We start from the raw sequence: 17423 nt of genomic DNA, 5'->3' as shown, positions 1-17423 counted from the left end.
TTAGAAAAATCTTTTATGAAACGTCGGTAAAAACCGGCATGCCCTAGAAAACTCCTAACTCCTCTAACATTGGTGGGATGTGGAAGTTTAGCAATTACATCTACTTTAGCTCTATCCACTTCAATTCCTTCTTTTGAAATTTTATGTCCAAGAACGATGCCTTCTTTAACCATGAAATGGCATTTCTCCCAATTAAGTACTAGATTTGATTGTTCGCATCTAAGAAGCATTCGTTCCAGATTAACTAGACATGATTCAAATGTATCACCGAAGACTGAAAAGTCATCCATGAAAACTTCCATGCATTCTTCTATCATGTCATGAAAAATCGCCATCATACACCTTTGAAAGGTTGCAGGGGCGTTACAAAGTCCAAATGGCATGCGTTTGTAAGCAAAAGTACCATAAGGGCACGTGAATGTGGTTTTCTCTTGGTCCTCGGGTGCTATTGGAATTTGAAAATATCCGAAAAATCCATCTAGAAAACAATAGTAACTATTTCCGGCTAATCTTTCCAACATTTGATCTATGAAAGGTAAGGGAAAGTGATCTTTTCTGGTGGCGTCATTTAATTTTCTATAATCAATACACACACGCCATCCTGTTACAGTCCTAGTAGGAATAAGCTCATTTTTCTCATTTGTAATGACAGTCATGCCACCCTTCTTAGGCACGCATTGAACTGGGCTTACCCATGGACTATCAGAGATTGGATATATCAAACCTGCATCTAGCAGTTTAATAATCTTTTTCTTAACTACATCTTGCATATTAGGATTTAGTCTTCGTTGGCGTTGCACATATGTTTTATGACCTTCTTCCATAAGGATTTTATGTGTGCAATACGAAGGACTTATTCCTTTAATATCATGAATCTTCCATGCAATGGCTGGTTTATGAGCTTTCAACACAGAAATGAGTTGTGATTTCTCATTTTCAGTAAGAGAAGACGATATTATTACAGTTAATTCAGATTCACCATGTAAATAAGCGTATTCCAAATGGTTTGGAAGTGGCTTTAACTCTAATTTCGGAGGTTCTTCTATCGATGATTTGTATCGATATCTGTCTTCTTCTTTTAGCATTTGAATTTCTTCTGTTGTTGGTTCATATCCATTAGCTATTAGTGTAGCTAACATTTCAGCTTCATCAATTGGTTCATTACCTTCTCCTAAAGAACATTCTCCTGTTCCTTGTAATTCTGGAAATTCTTCTAATAATTCTGCATGTGCATCTATAGTTTGAATATAATAACATGTATCATCTGCAGATTGTGGTTGTTGCATTGCTCTATTAACTGAAAAGGTAACACTCTCATCCTCTATACTTAGGGTCAGTTTCTTACCGAACACGTCTATCATTGCTTTAGCCGTGTTTAAGAATGGTCTTCCTAATATGAGAGGAACTTGAGAATCTTCTTCCATGTCCAGAACAACAAAATCTACTGGAAATACTAAAGTACCAACTTTAACTAGCATGTTCTCCATTATCCCTCTAGGATATTTTATTGATCTATCGGCTAGTTGTATGCTTATTCTTGTTGGTTTCAATTCTCCAAGGTCTAGTTTAGCGTATAGTGAATACGGCATTAAATTTATACTAGCACCTAAATCTGCTAATGCTTCTATTGAACTAAGACTACCCAGAAAACATGGAATTGTGAAACTTCCTGGATCAGATAGTTTTTCTGGTATCTTATTCAACAGCACTGCTGAACAATTAGCATTCATAGTAACAGCCGAGAGTTCTTCCATTTTTTTTCTATTTGAGATTAGATCTTTCAAGAATTTAGCATATCTAGGCATTCCTGAAATCACATCAATGAAAGGAAGATTTACATTTATCTGTTTAAACATATCCAAGAATTTGGATTGCTCGGCTTCAAGTTTCTCTTTCTTCATTTTACTCGGGTAAGGAAGTGGTGGTTGGTATGGTTTAACATAAGGTTTAGCCTTAAGTGTGTTATCTTCATTAACCTTCTCAACTACCGGTTCTTTTTCCTTATCTTGATCAGGTTGTGGTTCTTGTGGAGTAGGAATAGCTTCATCAGAAGTTACAGGTATTTCAGGTGGTTTAAGTGTTGTACCACTTCTTGTGGTAATAGCTTTAGCTGTTTCATTCCGGGGGTTAGCATTTGTATCACTAGGTAGACTTTCCGGTTTTCTTTCACCTATTAATCTTGCTAGGTTACTTACTTATTGTTCCAGATTTTGAATAGAAGCTTGTTGATTTCTAAATGCTTGAGCATTTTGTTCATTGGTTTGTTTCTGAGAGGTGAAAAACTGCGTTTGAGTTTCAACTAGCTTCGTCATCATATCTTCTAAATTCGGCTTTTTATCATCGGTTTGTTGTGGTGGTTTGTTTTGAAAATTTGGTCTTTGCTGATTGTAAGTATTATTGGATACTTGTTGATTGCTAGGACCTTGTTGGTTGTTGTATGGAATATTTCTGTTATAATTCTGGTTTTGATTGTAAATCGGTCTTGGCGGTTGATAATTATTCTGATAATTATTTCCAGGCCTTTGGTTTATGTATGAAATATTCTCTCTTTGTTCCATTGTTAATTCAATACTGAGACAATCTTTTGTCAAATGTGGTCCTCCACACTGCTCACAACTAATTCGTATTGAGTGAATATCTTTAGTCATCTTTTCCATTCGTCTCTCCACAGCATCTATCTTTGCAGAAATGGAATCTAAGTCATGGCTAGAATCGGCTCTAGCTGCTTTAGATGATCTAATGATATCTTTTTCTTGGTGCCACTCATGTGAGTGGGAAGCAGTGTTATCAATAATTTTGTAAGCGTCAGCTTCGGTTTTCTTCATAATAGAACCACCAGCTGCTATATCTATGTCTTTCCTTGTAGTGATGTCGCATCCTTGGTAGAATATTTGTACTATTTGACAGGTGTCTAAACCATGTTGCGGACATCCTCTTAATAACTTTCCATATCTTGTCCACGCCTCATATAGAGTTTCATTCGGTTTTTGTGTGAACGTAACAATTTCTGCTTGAAGTCTTACGGCCTTAGATGCAGGAAAGAATTGTTTAAGAAATTTTTCAACTAAAACGTCCCATGTATCAATCGCCCCTTCAGGTAACGATTCCAACCAATCTTTGGCTTCTCCCTTTAAAGTCCTGGGAAATAACATGAGATATATCTGTTCATCCTCCACTTCTCGGATTTTAAATAGTGTGCAGATCCTATTAAAGGTACGTAGATGTTCATTTGGATCTTCCTTCGGCGCACCACTAAATTGGCATTGATTAGTCACCATATGTAGAATTTGTCTTTTGATTTCATAATCTGGCGCATTAATGTCAGGATGAGTAATTGCGTGACCTTGGCCAGTGCGTTTAGCTCTCATTCGGTCTTCCATACTTAAAGGTTCCAGATTCTCCATAATTGAATTTGTTGAATCTGAATCACTAGAGGATTCTGATTTAATGGTTCGTTCCTCAACAATCTCTGTTTGAATGATTGGTGGTTCCGGGGGAAAGTTTAGTGGTTCAGGATCTACGAACCGTTCCTGAATATTCTCCGGATTCTCAATTGTGGGGTCGGGTTCAAAAAATGGATTATCGGAAATTTGAACTGAAGTACTTTGTCGACTGGATGACGATTCTAAAGAAAAATCAACGGCGGTTATATTTGCTAAATGTCTTGATCTAGTTACAGGTGGTGAACGTACAAAAGGTGGTGATCGTCTTGCTCGGTGCATTCACTGAATATCCTATTAGTTTTAAAAAGGAAAGAAAAATTATAATAAGTTATCCAATCAATAGACTTTTCTGATTTTGCCCACGTTTTGAATAGCCAAAAGATGCAGCAGAGGGGCAGGATTCGTTTGGTCTCAATATAATTGAGGACTGTTTGGCTCCAATAACCCGGTCCACGTACAAATCCAACTATTACTACGAACCAGAAAATTTTGATGTCTATTAATTTAACCACTTAAAATAAATTTTCGTAATTTTAAGAAATTTAGATAAGAAGTAGAATAAAAAATTCTAAGTCCTAAAAACTAGAATGGCGAGAAATAAGAGAGAAAAAGATTGCGCGTCGAAAAGTGTCGAAAAATGAAAAAGACGAAGAGTGGTTTGTAAACACGCGGTTAATCCAACCTTATAACTATCACTATCTTAAAATTAAAACTACAAATAGAGATCACTAATTGGAATTGTAATTGATACATAGGTAAACGCGTCAAAAAAAAATAAAAATAAGAAAATAGCGCGAAAAAAACGGCGTCGCAAAATTCTAAAGCACCTAAAACTTAGTCTAAGGAATAAGCACTTAAGGAATTTTTCGGCAAGGCCTAAAAATCTAAAAATAAAATAATCTATGGCAAAATACTAAAACTTAACACTAGGTACGAAATAAGGCTAAGAAATTGGGTAATAAGAAAAAAGGCTAAGAAATTTGAAAAATGGGAGATAAGTATTCCCGTTTGTCAAGTGGGTGAAATTGTGATTGGGATACTAACACTTTTTTTTTTTATTTTTTTATTTTTTTATTTTTTATTTTTTTTAGATAACACCTAAAAGTAATAACCTATTGTCTAGTGGGTAACACAAAATAAAAGTAGCAGCCTATTGTCCGTGAATATTTTTTTTTTTTATACGTTTTTTTTTAAATTTTTATTTTTTTTTAAAACGTTTTTTTTTTAAAAAAAATTATATATTTTTACTCAAATATAGATTAATAGTATACGAAATATTATTTATGGTCTTTATTTTATAAAACATTCTATGGCCGAAGTATTTGGCTTTTCGACAAGTGTTTTTGGTAAATGTTGATTATATCAGAAATAATTTAAAAAATACTTGTCCACCCTTGGACATTAGTCTCTTGTCCATCAACATTAACTTTTTACAAATTTTTGACAATCCCACATGGGTGGGTCCTAGAATTTACAACAACCCAAAAATAATAGTTTTTTTTTTTTTTAATTAATTATGGTTATGTATGGATATATTTTGGGACTATCGCACATGTGTAGGATTTTTCTAGTTTATCAAGTTCGAAATTTGTAACACACTTTGACACACGGTCGAAATTACTTTTTTTTTTTTTTTTTTACAAACTTATATTTTCACAAATATAAATTAAAAATATAGCGTTTTAGCGGTCCCCGGCAGCGGCGCCAAAAACTTGATGATGTAGCGTGAGGGTACGAAATAGTATTATTTTTAATACAAAATACTACAAAATATGACACAAGTTTTATTAATTTACGGATGGGATATACCTAAACCTTGCTACAACACTTATAGGCAGTGTACCTAATCGTAGAGTAGTGTAGTTTTTAGTAAGTCCGGTTCGTTCCACAGGGAGTTGGTGATACTTACTATATTTTTAACAACTATATTTATACAAAATATATATAATTATATAAGTAGTAATATTATTATAAAGGGGGATTTTTTTTACCGTTTAATGACCGGTTTGTCGATTTTAAAACTTTAGTCGCAGTTAAAACTAAATGTAAAATAATAAATAAATACAAGACTTAATTTAAAGCGTAAAGTAAATAACGATAATGAAATTGCGAATAATAAAAGTGCGATAAAATAAACTTGCGATAATTAAAAAGTATGATAATTAAAAGTGCAATTAAATTTAATAACAATAAATAAAAGTGCTATAATTAGAAGCGCAATTAAATATAAAATAAAGGAAATTAAATATGAAATAAAAGAATTATGCTTATTTAAACTTCCGTAATCATGATGTTTGACGTGTTGATTTTAGTTTTATGCCCATGGGTTAATTGTCCTTTGTCCTGGATTATTTAATATGTCCGTCTGGTTTTTGTCCATAACAGTCCATCAGTCATAAATATAAAGTGCGAGTGTCCTCGTCAAATTATTCTTATATCCGAAGTTAAATATTCCAACTAATTGGGGACTTAAACTGTAACAAGATTTTAATACTTTGTTTAGTAATTACACCAGGATGTCGACTGAGTGTAACCCAAGGTTTTAATATTTTGTTATCAATTATACCAAGTGTCCTTGTACATAATTTCACACCTGTTTTAATTATTCTAGTGGCTATTAATCCATTCCCGTGTCCGGTTAGATGAACGATTATTCGTACATATAAATACCCCGCCCATCGTGTCCGATTGAGTGTATATGGTAATTTATAGGGACGCCCAATTGTAAATCTTTATATTAACATTAACAAACTATCATTTAGTTAAACAAATATAAAGCCCATTAATAGCCCATAGTCTAATTTCCACAAGTGTCGTTCTTTTGTCCAAACCCCAATTATGGTACAAAGCCCAATTACCTAATTTTAGTAATTAGCCCAACATCATGATTACTTCGGATTAAATAAGCATAATAATAACTTAGCTACGAGACATTAATGTAAAAAGGTTGAACATAACTTACAATGATTAAAAATAGCATAGCGTTACACGGACAGAATTTCGACTTACACACTCAAACGATCTCTATCATAAATCTTATTATTATCATAATTTAAAATTAAAATTAAGATTATTGTTATATCTTATTAAGTTAACATTATGATAGAGATATAGAATATAGATATTGATAATTGATATTGATAATAGATAGATGGATCGATATATAGATAGAAATATGGTAGAAAAAGGTATCCCTATATCGATCGAATTACATAGCCTTTTATAGGCAAATTATAAATTTGAATTTTCATTTATGACCCCTGAACTATGCTCAATTAACAACTTTTTATTATTTAATATTATTCTTATTATGAATTATTTAAATATTATATTTTATTCTTGTGCATAGTTGACTCGTAATTTTTACACCGTTGCGTCGAGCGTTGAGAGTTGGTTCATGCCTCGGTTCCGGATTTTCGAACGTCCTTTCGTACAATTTTATATCGTGTACTTTGCGTTTTCTAACTTGTACTCTTGTCATTTTTAGACGTTCTTCATCAATAATTTGAACCTTTTTGATTGTATCTTGTACTTTTTAGCTTTTTGGACCTTTTTGTCTTCAAATCGTCGTTTTCGCCTTTTGTCTTCGCACTTATTTAAAATAAACGAATATTACTTGAAAATGGAACAATTGCAACTAAAATCTTGTCTTTCTTGGGGGATAATGCTATGAAATATATGTTCCTTTTTAGCCTTATCAGTTGCTCTGCTTGAGTTGTTTAACTTCACGGTCCATGATTTCGACTGGTTCTTCTATGAATTGAAGTTTCTCGTCGACTTGGATTTCTTCAAGAGGAATGGTGAGGTCTTCCTTTGCAAGACACTTCTTAAGGTTTGAAACGTGAAATGTATTATGTACTCCGACAAGTTGTTGTGGTAACTCAAGTCGATAAGCTACCGGTCCAATGCGTTCGATGATCTTGAACGGGCCTACATACCTTGGGTTCAGTTTACCCCTTTTGCCGAAACGTATTACACCTTTCCAAGGTGACACCTTTAGCATAACCATGTCACCGATCTGAAACTCTAATGGTTTCCTTCAGACATCGGCGTAGCTCTTTTGGCGACTACGGGCTGTTTTCAATCTCTCCTTAATTTGTACTATCTTCTCAGTAGTTTCGTGTATGATTTCGAGACCAGTTAATCGTCGACCTCCTACTTCATTCCAACAGATAGGGGATCTACACTTCCTTCCATACAGTGCTTCGAATGGTGCAGCTTTAATGCTCGCATGATAAATATTATTATACGAGAATTCTGCTAATGGTAGATATTTATCCCATCCGTTTCCAAAATCGATCACACATGCCCTGAGCATGTCTTTAAGAGTCTGAATTGTTCTTTCACTCTGCCCGTCAGTTTGCGGATGATATGCGGTGCTCATATCCAAACGAGTTCCCAGGGCCTCCTTTAGTGATTGCCAGAACTTTGATGTAAATCTACTATCACAATTGGATATAATGGAAATAGGTATTCCATGCCTTGAAACAATTTCCTTTATGTATAATCGTAATAGTTTCTCCATTCTATCCATTTCATTTATAGGCAAGAAATGTGCAGATTTGGTGAGACGATCAACTATTACCCAAATGGTGTCATAACCCCAGGCAGTCTTAGGTAACTTCGTGATAAAATCCATGGTAATACCGTCCCATTTCCATTCTGGGATTTCTGGTTGTTGAAGTAACCCTGACGGCTTCTGGTGTTCTGCTTTGACTTTGGAACAAGTTAAACATTCCCTACATATGTTGCAACGTCTGTCTTTAAATTAGGCCACCAATAATGTGTCTTAAGATCTTGATAGATCTTTCCAACTCCAGGATGTATCGAGTATCTTGTCTTATGTTCCTCGTTCAATATCAACTTCCTTAATCCACCCAACTTTGGTACCTGTGATGACCCGGAAAATTTTGACTTATTTAAACCAATTCTCTATACGATTTATTATTTTGACACGTTAAACAAAGTCTGTTAGATTGAGTCTCAAAAATTTTAGAACTGTTTCATATATACAATTACCGTTGACTACTCTCGACGATTCATGAACAATTATATGTATGTATATATATATGTACAAGTAAAAACGACTTTCCTACAGTAAAACACTATTTGCTACAGTAAAACACTATTTGCTACAGTGAAACCGTATTTTGCTACAGTGCTACAGTGATTTGCTACAGTAAAACACTATTTGCTACAGTAACACTATTTGCTACAGTAAATACTATTTGATGTCGACGAACTAGCAAACAAAACGGGAAAGGCGGCCATGCGATCGCATGGCAAAAACACTGAAAACTCATGCGATCGCATGAGCTACAGTAAATCGTAAAGTACTATAAATACGCAGTTTGTTCGACGATGATTTTCACACATAATTATCTCTCAATATTAATTAATATTTATATTATAATTATAATTTTAAATTTAAGTTTAATAATAATAAGATATATACGAGGGTGTTTTTAATTCGGGTTTCAAACCGCTTTAAGCTAAGGAAATATTGGGTATTGTTCGGGGTATTGTTCTTGAATCCAAGGCCAATCATACGATCGTCTACCATCATTACGTCTACGAAATTTGCCTACAATGTTGAGTCTCAATATTGAACTGTGAGTTTATAGTCTCCCTTTTTAAATACTTTAAATATTTTTGGGCTGAGAATACATGCAATTTATTTTAAACGCAATAAGACACAAGTACATACTAAATTCTACACTGAGTTAAACCGAAAATCCCTTAGCTTTGGTAACTAGTAGCTGCCAGTACATAGGATATGGACTGGTGGGCGCGAATAATTGTATATGGATCCATAGGGCTTGACATCCCCGTCCGAGCTAGAGCGCTAGCCTTTTAACGGACGTATGTTATTTGAGTTTAAGACACGTTGGTTTGCGTGTATTAAAACGAATGGGGTAATTATCACTATAGCGTTAAGTTTAGTTACCAGGGTGCTCTGTTACGTAGAATCTATTGATAAACTTTTGATGAAATCTTGTGGTCTATCTTTATATATGTTTATGACTCGAGCAATTAAACCTATAACTCACCAACATTCGTGTTGACTTTTTAGCATGTTTTATTCTCAGGTCCTTAGAATGCTTCCGCTGTGATGTGCTTGTTGCCTGCATGGAGTCTCTCATGCTTTGTACAAAGTTTATTGCATTCAAAATAAAACTGCGTTGTGTAATAAATAACTGGACTGTGATGTCAACCTGTAAATTAAAGACTTATGTATTTCGGAGTTTTGCTTATACCTAAGCACTCGCCCACATGTTTATAACTTTCTATGTTTAGAAAGTCACTTATTTTAATGAATGCAATATTTTATCAAAACGTATCATATAGAGGTCAAAACCTCACTGTGGAATCAATGATTAACGTGCCGCGTCAATAGCGATTTTGACGGGTCGTTACAGTTGGTATCAGAGCTTGAGGTCATAGAGAACCAGAAATTACATTAGTGTATTTAACTGGTAATTGTTAGGATGCATTAGCGAGTCTGGACTATGACCATATCTGTTTTTACTGATTTTTGCTTATTATTTGGTCAAAAACATTATATGTGATATATTTATATGCTAACGTAATTGTTGTTTCAATTATGTGATAGATGACTTCCTCTAATCCTTTCATTTTGTACGACTCGGAATCGGACACTGAATCTATTCTATCCACAACTGAAAAGGGCGTTCCAATACCTATTAAAGAAGAAATTGTGTTAGCCGGGGAATCTCAACTCCCGGTAAACCCAGAGGAGGTTCCAGCTCCACCCAGCTTTAGTTTTCCGGAGCCACAGTATCGTTGGCATGGACCCATGATCCCTGGAGTAAACGAGGATCGTCCATTTCTAAACAAATATGGACATTGGTCCAGATATACCGCCGACGGGCGGGTTGTGCCGATTACGCCTGGCAAATTTCGGTTCATGACCACCGGTACATATTCTTGCAGTTCGTCATCATATTCTCCTACACATGACTCAGACAGTTCGTCATCAGACGAGATCAGTAAGGAGGAGGATTTCGCTAATGAAATAAAAGAGATCACTAAGGAGAAATTCCAACTTGCTATAGATAATAAAAACAACCACAATAATAAACTGTCCTTAATTATTAAAAAAGAACAGGACCATTCGATCCGTAACCACCCTTATTGTATTAAACCCACTGAGGCAACGGGTACCTCAAAACCCCAACTAAAAATAAAATACACTGCCAGAATGTCTGTCGGACCATGTGCACACAAACAATTGGCAGAGAGAACCAAATGGGAAGAAGTTTCTGATAGTTCTGAATAAACGACCTCGCAACCATAAATCTTCCATGCGCTATTTTATTGCTTATGTGTGCTACTCTATCTTGTTATGTAAAATATGCCTATGTAAAATATCGGTATTGTATGGTATTGTATTATTTTGGTTTATTAATAATAAATGCATGGAATGATTATTTGTATTATTACTATTTCTTATTATTATTATTACATAATAATGTAATAACTCGCTATAATTTTTCATAGTGGAATATTATTAGGATTTTAGTAGTTAATTCCTTGTACTAGCTATTATGTATGAACTTAACGGGTAGGTAATACCCTAGAAATAATTATAAAATGCTAATAAGAAGAAAAGGCTTTTATAATAATCGGTTCATATTATTAATATGCTACGATTAACTATTGACAACTCATTTTACCTATAATATTCTATATGATTAAATTATATCTGTTGTGTTTATTGAAGAAACATGTCTCAAATGTCAGATGCTGAGTTTGAGCAACTAGTCGAGAAACGTGTGAATGAAAGAATTGCTGCAGCCGAGGCAGCAAAAGCAACAGCTGAAGCAGCAGCCGAAGTAGCAGCCGTAAACACAAACTCACGAAACGGATGCTCATACAAAACTTTTCAAGGATGCAAACCACAGACGTTTAGTGGAACCGAGGGACCAGTCGGTCTAACCCGATGGTTTGAAAAGATGGAGTCCGTTTTCAAAATCAGTAATTGTGCGAACGGAGACAAGTCAAAGTATGCTTCGTGCACATTGCAAGATGGTGCACTTACTTGGTGGAACAATTATGCTAAAGCGGAAGGAATAGATACGGCATATGATATCTCTTGGGAAGAACTGAAAAAGATGCTAATCGAGGAGTACTGTCCTCGAAACGAGATCAGAAAAATGGAATCTGAGTTATGTAATCTGAAGGTTATCGGCGCGAATCTCAATAACTATGAAAAGCGTTTCATGGAACTAGCCTTGTTGTGTCCCGAATTGGTGCCAAATGAGAAACGAAAGATAGAAATGTATATTGACGGTTTATCGATCAATATTAAAGGAAATGTTACATCGTCCAAACCGAATACGATGCAAGAAGCCATGACAATGGCACACCAACTCATGGACCAGATCACAGAGAGTTCGATTAAGGCACCAATTACCGAAGTCAAGACAACTGAAGGAAAGAGGAAATGGGAAGACTATAAGGGCAAAAGTACTCACCTGAAGAAACAAGAAACTTTTAAAGGTAAACAAGATGGGGCAACTGCAAGTCCAAACTATAAGGGACCCCATCCGTTCTGCAAAAGATGTTACACACATCATGCAGGTTATTGCCAAGTGGTCTGTGATAAGTGCAACAAGAAAGGACATGTGGCGAAAGATTGTTATGCCACCGTTTCTGAAGTAAAGACAAAACTGACCGATGTCAAGAAATGTTTTGGATGCGGGAAGTCTGGTCACTTTATAAATCAATGCCCTGATAAGGAGAAGAACAAAGAACCCGCACGTGGAAGGGCATTTAATGTTAGTACCAGAGAAGCACGTGAGGATCCTAATCTTGTCACGGGTACGTTTACCGTTAATAATCAACTAGCTTCTATTATGTTTGATACGGGTGCTGATAGAAGTTATATGTGTAAAGACTTTAGTTCTAAACTAAAATGTGCATCATTACCTCTAGACGATAAATATACTATTGAATTAGCTAATGGTAAACTGATAAAAGCCGATAAAATTTGCCATGGTTGCGAAATGAATCTCGCTGGTGAAACCTTCAAAATCGATTTGATACCCGTAGAATTAGGAAGTTTTGACGTAATCGTTGGCATAAACTGGATGTCCAAAACAAGAGAGGAAGTTGTTTGCGCTGAGAAAGCAATCCGCATCCCTCGTAAGGATGAAACGTCATTAATGATTTATGGGGAGAAGAGCAACTCAAAGCTGAACTTTATCAGCTGTATGAAGGCCCAGAAACTTATAAGAAAAGGTTGTTATGCTATTCTGGCACACATAAAGAAGATCGATACTGAAGAAAGAAGCATTAATGACATGCCGGTTGTAAGAGAATATCCCGGAGTATTTCCAGAAGAATTACCGGGGCTACCTCCACATAGATGTGTAGAATTCCAGATTGATCTCATACCAGGAGCTGCACCTGTAGCCCGATCTCCATATAGACTTGCACCTTCAGAAATGCAAGAATTACAAGACCAGTTGCAAGAATTATCGGACCGTGGATTTATTCGTCCTAGTTTTTCACCTTGGGGTGCTCCTATTCTGTTCGTCAAGAAGAAGGATGGATCTATGAGAATGTGCATAGATTACCGAGAATTAAACAAATTAACGATCAAGAATCGGTACCCATTACCGAGGATTGATGATTTGTTTGATCAATTGCAAGGATCAAGTGTTTATTCTAAGATTGATCTACGCTCCGGATATCATCAACTGAGAGTGAAGGAAGAAGATGTTCCTAAAACCGCGTTCAGAACCCGTTACCGACATTAGAGATAAAAATCATTCATATGGTGAACACCTGGTAACCGACATTAACAAGATGCATATATAAGAATATCCCCATCATTCCAGGACACCCTTCGGATATGATATAAATTTTAAAGTACTAAAGCATCCGGTACTTTGGATGGGGTTTGTTAGGCCCAAAAGATCTATCTTTAGGATTCGCGTCAATTAGGGTGTCTGTTCCCTAATTCTTAGATTACCAGACTTAATAAAAAGGAGCATATTCGATTTCGATAATTCAACCATAGAATGTAGTTTCACGTACTTGTGTCTATTTTGTAAATCATTTATAAAACCTGCATGTATTCTCATCCCAAAAATATTAGATTTTAAAAGTGGGACTATAACTCACGTTCACAGATTTTTACTTCGTCGGGAAGTAAGACTTGGCCACTGGTTGATTCACGAACTTATAACAATATATACATATATATCAAAGTATGTTTAAAATATATTTATAACACTTTTAATATATTTTGATGTTTTAAGTTTATTAAGTCAGCTGTCCTCGTTAGTAACCTACAACTAGTTGTCCACAGTTAGATGTACAGAAAAATAAATCGATAAATATTATCTTGAATCAATCCACGACCCAGTGTATACGTATCTCCGTATTGATCACAACTCAAACTATATATATTTTGGAATCAACCTCAACCCTGTATAGCTAACTCCAACATTCACATATAGAGTGTCTATGGTTGTTCCGAAATATATATAGATGTGTCGACATGATAGGTCGAAACATTGTATACGTGTCTATGGTATCTCAAGATTACATAATATACAATACAAGTTGATTAAGTTATGGTTGGAATAGATTTGTTACCAATTTCCACGTAGCTAAAATGAGAAAAATTATCCAATCTTGTTTTACCCATAACTTCTTCATTTTAAATCCGTTTTGAGTGAATCAAATTGCTATGGTTTCATATTGAACTCTATTTTATGAATCTAAATAGAAAAACTATAAGTTTATAGTCGGAAAAATAAGTTACAAGTCATTTTTGTAAAGGTAGTCATTTCAGTCGAAAGAACGACGTCTAGATGACCATTTTAGAAAACATACTTCCACTTTGAGTTTAACCATAATTTTTGGATATAGTTTCATGTTCATAATAAAAATAATTTTCTCAGAATAACAACTTTTAAATCAAAGTTTATCATAGTTTTTAATTAACTAGCCCAAAACAGTCCGCGGTGTTACTACGACGGCGTAAATCCGGTTTTACGGTGTTTTTCGTGTTTCCAGGTTTTAAATCATTAAGTTACAATATCATATAGATATAGAACATGTGTTTAGTTGATTTTAAAAGTCAAGTTAGAAGGATTAACTTTTGTTTGCGAACAAGTTTAGAATTAACTAAACTATGTTCTAGTGATTACAAGTTTAAACCTTCGAATAAGATAGCTTTATATGTATGAATCGAATGATGTTATGAACATCATTACTATCTTAAGTTCCTTGGATAAACCTACTGGAAAAGAGAAAAATGGATCTAGCTTCAACGGATCCTTGGATGGCTCGAAGTTCTTGAAGCAGAATCATGACACGAAAACAAGTTCAAGTAAATCATCACTTGAAATAAGATTGTTATAGTTATATAAATTGAACCAAAGTTTGAATATGATTATTACCTTGTATTAGAATGATAACCTACTGTAAGAAACAAAGATTTCTTGAGGTTGGATGATCACCTTACAATATTGGAAGTGAGCTAGCAAACTTGAAAGTATTCTTGATTTTATGTAACTAGAACTTGTAGAATTTATGAAGAACACTTAGAACTTGAAGATAGAACTTGAGAGAGATCAATTAGATGAAGAAAATTGAAGAATGAAAGTGTTTTTAGGTGTTTTTGGTCGTTGGTGTATGGATTAGATATAAAGGATATGTAATTTTGTTTTCATGTAAATAAGTCATGAATGATTACTCATATTTTTGTAATTTTATGAGATATTTCATGCTAGTTGCCAAATGATGGTTCCCACATGTGTTAGGTGACTCACATGGGCTGCTAAGAGCTGATCATTGAAGTGTATATATCAATAGTACATACATCTAAAAGCTGTGTATTGTACGAGTACGAATACGGGTGCATACGAGTAGAATTGTTGATGAAACTGAACGAGGATGTAATTGTAAGCATTTTTGTTAAGTAGAAGTATTTTGATAAGTGTATTGAAGTCTTTCAAAAGTGTATAAATACATATTAAAACACTACATGTATATACATTTTAACTGAGTCGTTAAGTCATCGTTAGTCGTTACATGTAAGTGTTGTTTTGAAACCTTTAGGTTAACGATCTTGTTAAATGTTGTTAACCCAATGTTTATAATATCAAATGAGATTTTAAATTATTATATTATCATGATATTATCATGTATGAATATCTCTTAATATGATATATATACATTAAATGTCTTTACAACGATAATCGTTACATATATGTCTCGTTTAAAAATCATTAAGTTAGTAGTCTTGTTTTTACATATGTAGTTCATTGTTAATATACTTAATGATATGTTTACTTATCATAGTATCATGTTAACTATATATATATCCATATATATGTCATCATATAGTTTTTACAAGTTTTAACGTTCGTGAATCACCGGTCAACTTGGGTGGTCAATTGTCTATATGAAACATATTTCAATTAATCAAGTCTTAACAAGTTTGATTGCTTAACATGTTGGAAACATTTAATCATGTAAATATCAATCTCAATTAATATATATAAACATGGAAAAGTTCGGGTCACTACAGTACCTACCCGTTAAATAAATTTCGTTCCGAAATTTTAAGCTGTTGAAGGTGTTGACGAATCTTTTGGAAATAGATGCGCGTATTTCTTCTTCATCTGATCTTCACGCTCCCAGGTGAACTCGGGTCCTCTACGAGCATTCCATCGAACCTTAACAATTGGTATCTTGTTTTGCTTAAGTCTTCTAACCTCACGATCCATTATTTCGACGGGTTCTTCGATGAATTGAAGTTTTTCTTTGATTTGGATTTCATCTAACGGAATAGTGAGATCTTCTTTAGCAAAACATTTCTTCAAATTCGAGACGTGGAAAGTGTTATGTACAGCCACGAGTTGTTGAGGTAACTCAAGTCGGTAAGCTACTGGTCTGACACGATCAATAATCTTGAATGGTCCAATATACCTTGGATTTAATTTCCCTCGTTTACCAAATTGAACAACGCCTTTCCAAGGTGCAACTTTAAGCATGACCATCTCTCCAATTTCAAATTCTATATCTTTTCTTTTAATGTCAGCGTAGCTCTTTTGTCGACTTTGGGCGGTTTTCAACCGTTGTTGAATTTGGATGATCTTCTCGGTAGTTTCTTGTATAATCTCCGGACCCGTAATCTGTCTATCCCCCACTTCACTCCAACAAATCGGAGACCTGCACTTTCTACCATAAAGTGCTTCAAACGGCGCCATCTCAATGCTTGAATGGTAGCTGTTGTTGTAGGAAAATTCTGCTAACGGTAGATGTCGATCCCAACTGTTTCCAAAATCAATAACACATGCTCGTAGCATGTCTTCAAGCGTTTGTATCGTCCTTTCGCTCTGCTCATCAGTTTGTGGATGATAGGCAGTACTCATGTCTAGACGAGTTCCTAATGCTTGCTGTAATGTCTGCCAGAATCTTGAAATAAATCTGCCATCCCTATCAGAGATAATAGAGATTGGTATTCCATGTCTGGAGACGACTTCCTTCAAATACAGTCGTGCTAACTTCTCCATCTTGTCATCTTCTCTTATTGGCAGGAAGTGTGCTGATTTGGTGAGACGATCAACTATTACCCAAATAGTATCAAAACCACTTGCAGTCCTTGGCAATTTAGTGATGAAATCCATGGTAATGTTTTCCCATTTCCATTCCGGGATTTCGGATTGTTGAAGTAGACCTGATGGTTTCTGATGCTCAGCTTTGACCTTAGAACACGTCAAACATTCTCCTACATATTTAGCAACATCGGCTTTCATACCCGACCACCAAAAATGTTTCTTGAGATCCTTGTACATCTTCCCCGTTCCAGGATGTATTGAGTATCTGGTTTTATGAGCTTCTCTAAGTACCATTTCTCTCATATCTCCAAATTTTGGTACCCAAATCCTTTCAGCCCTATACCGGGTTCCATCTTCCCGAATATTAAGATGCTTC

This window comes from Rutidosis leptorrhynchoides, chromosome 1, assembly GCF_046630445.1.
Source record: "Rutidosis leptorrhynchoides isolate AG116_Rl617_1_P2 chromosome 1, CSIRO_AGI_Rlap_v1, whole genome shotgun sequence".
Classification (NCBI taxonomy): Eukaryota; Viridiplantae; Streptophyta; class Magnoliopsida; order Asterales; family Asteraceae; genus Rutidosis; species Rutidosis leptorrhynchoides.
This window is presented reverse-complemented; position numbering follows the sequence as displayed.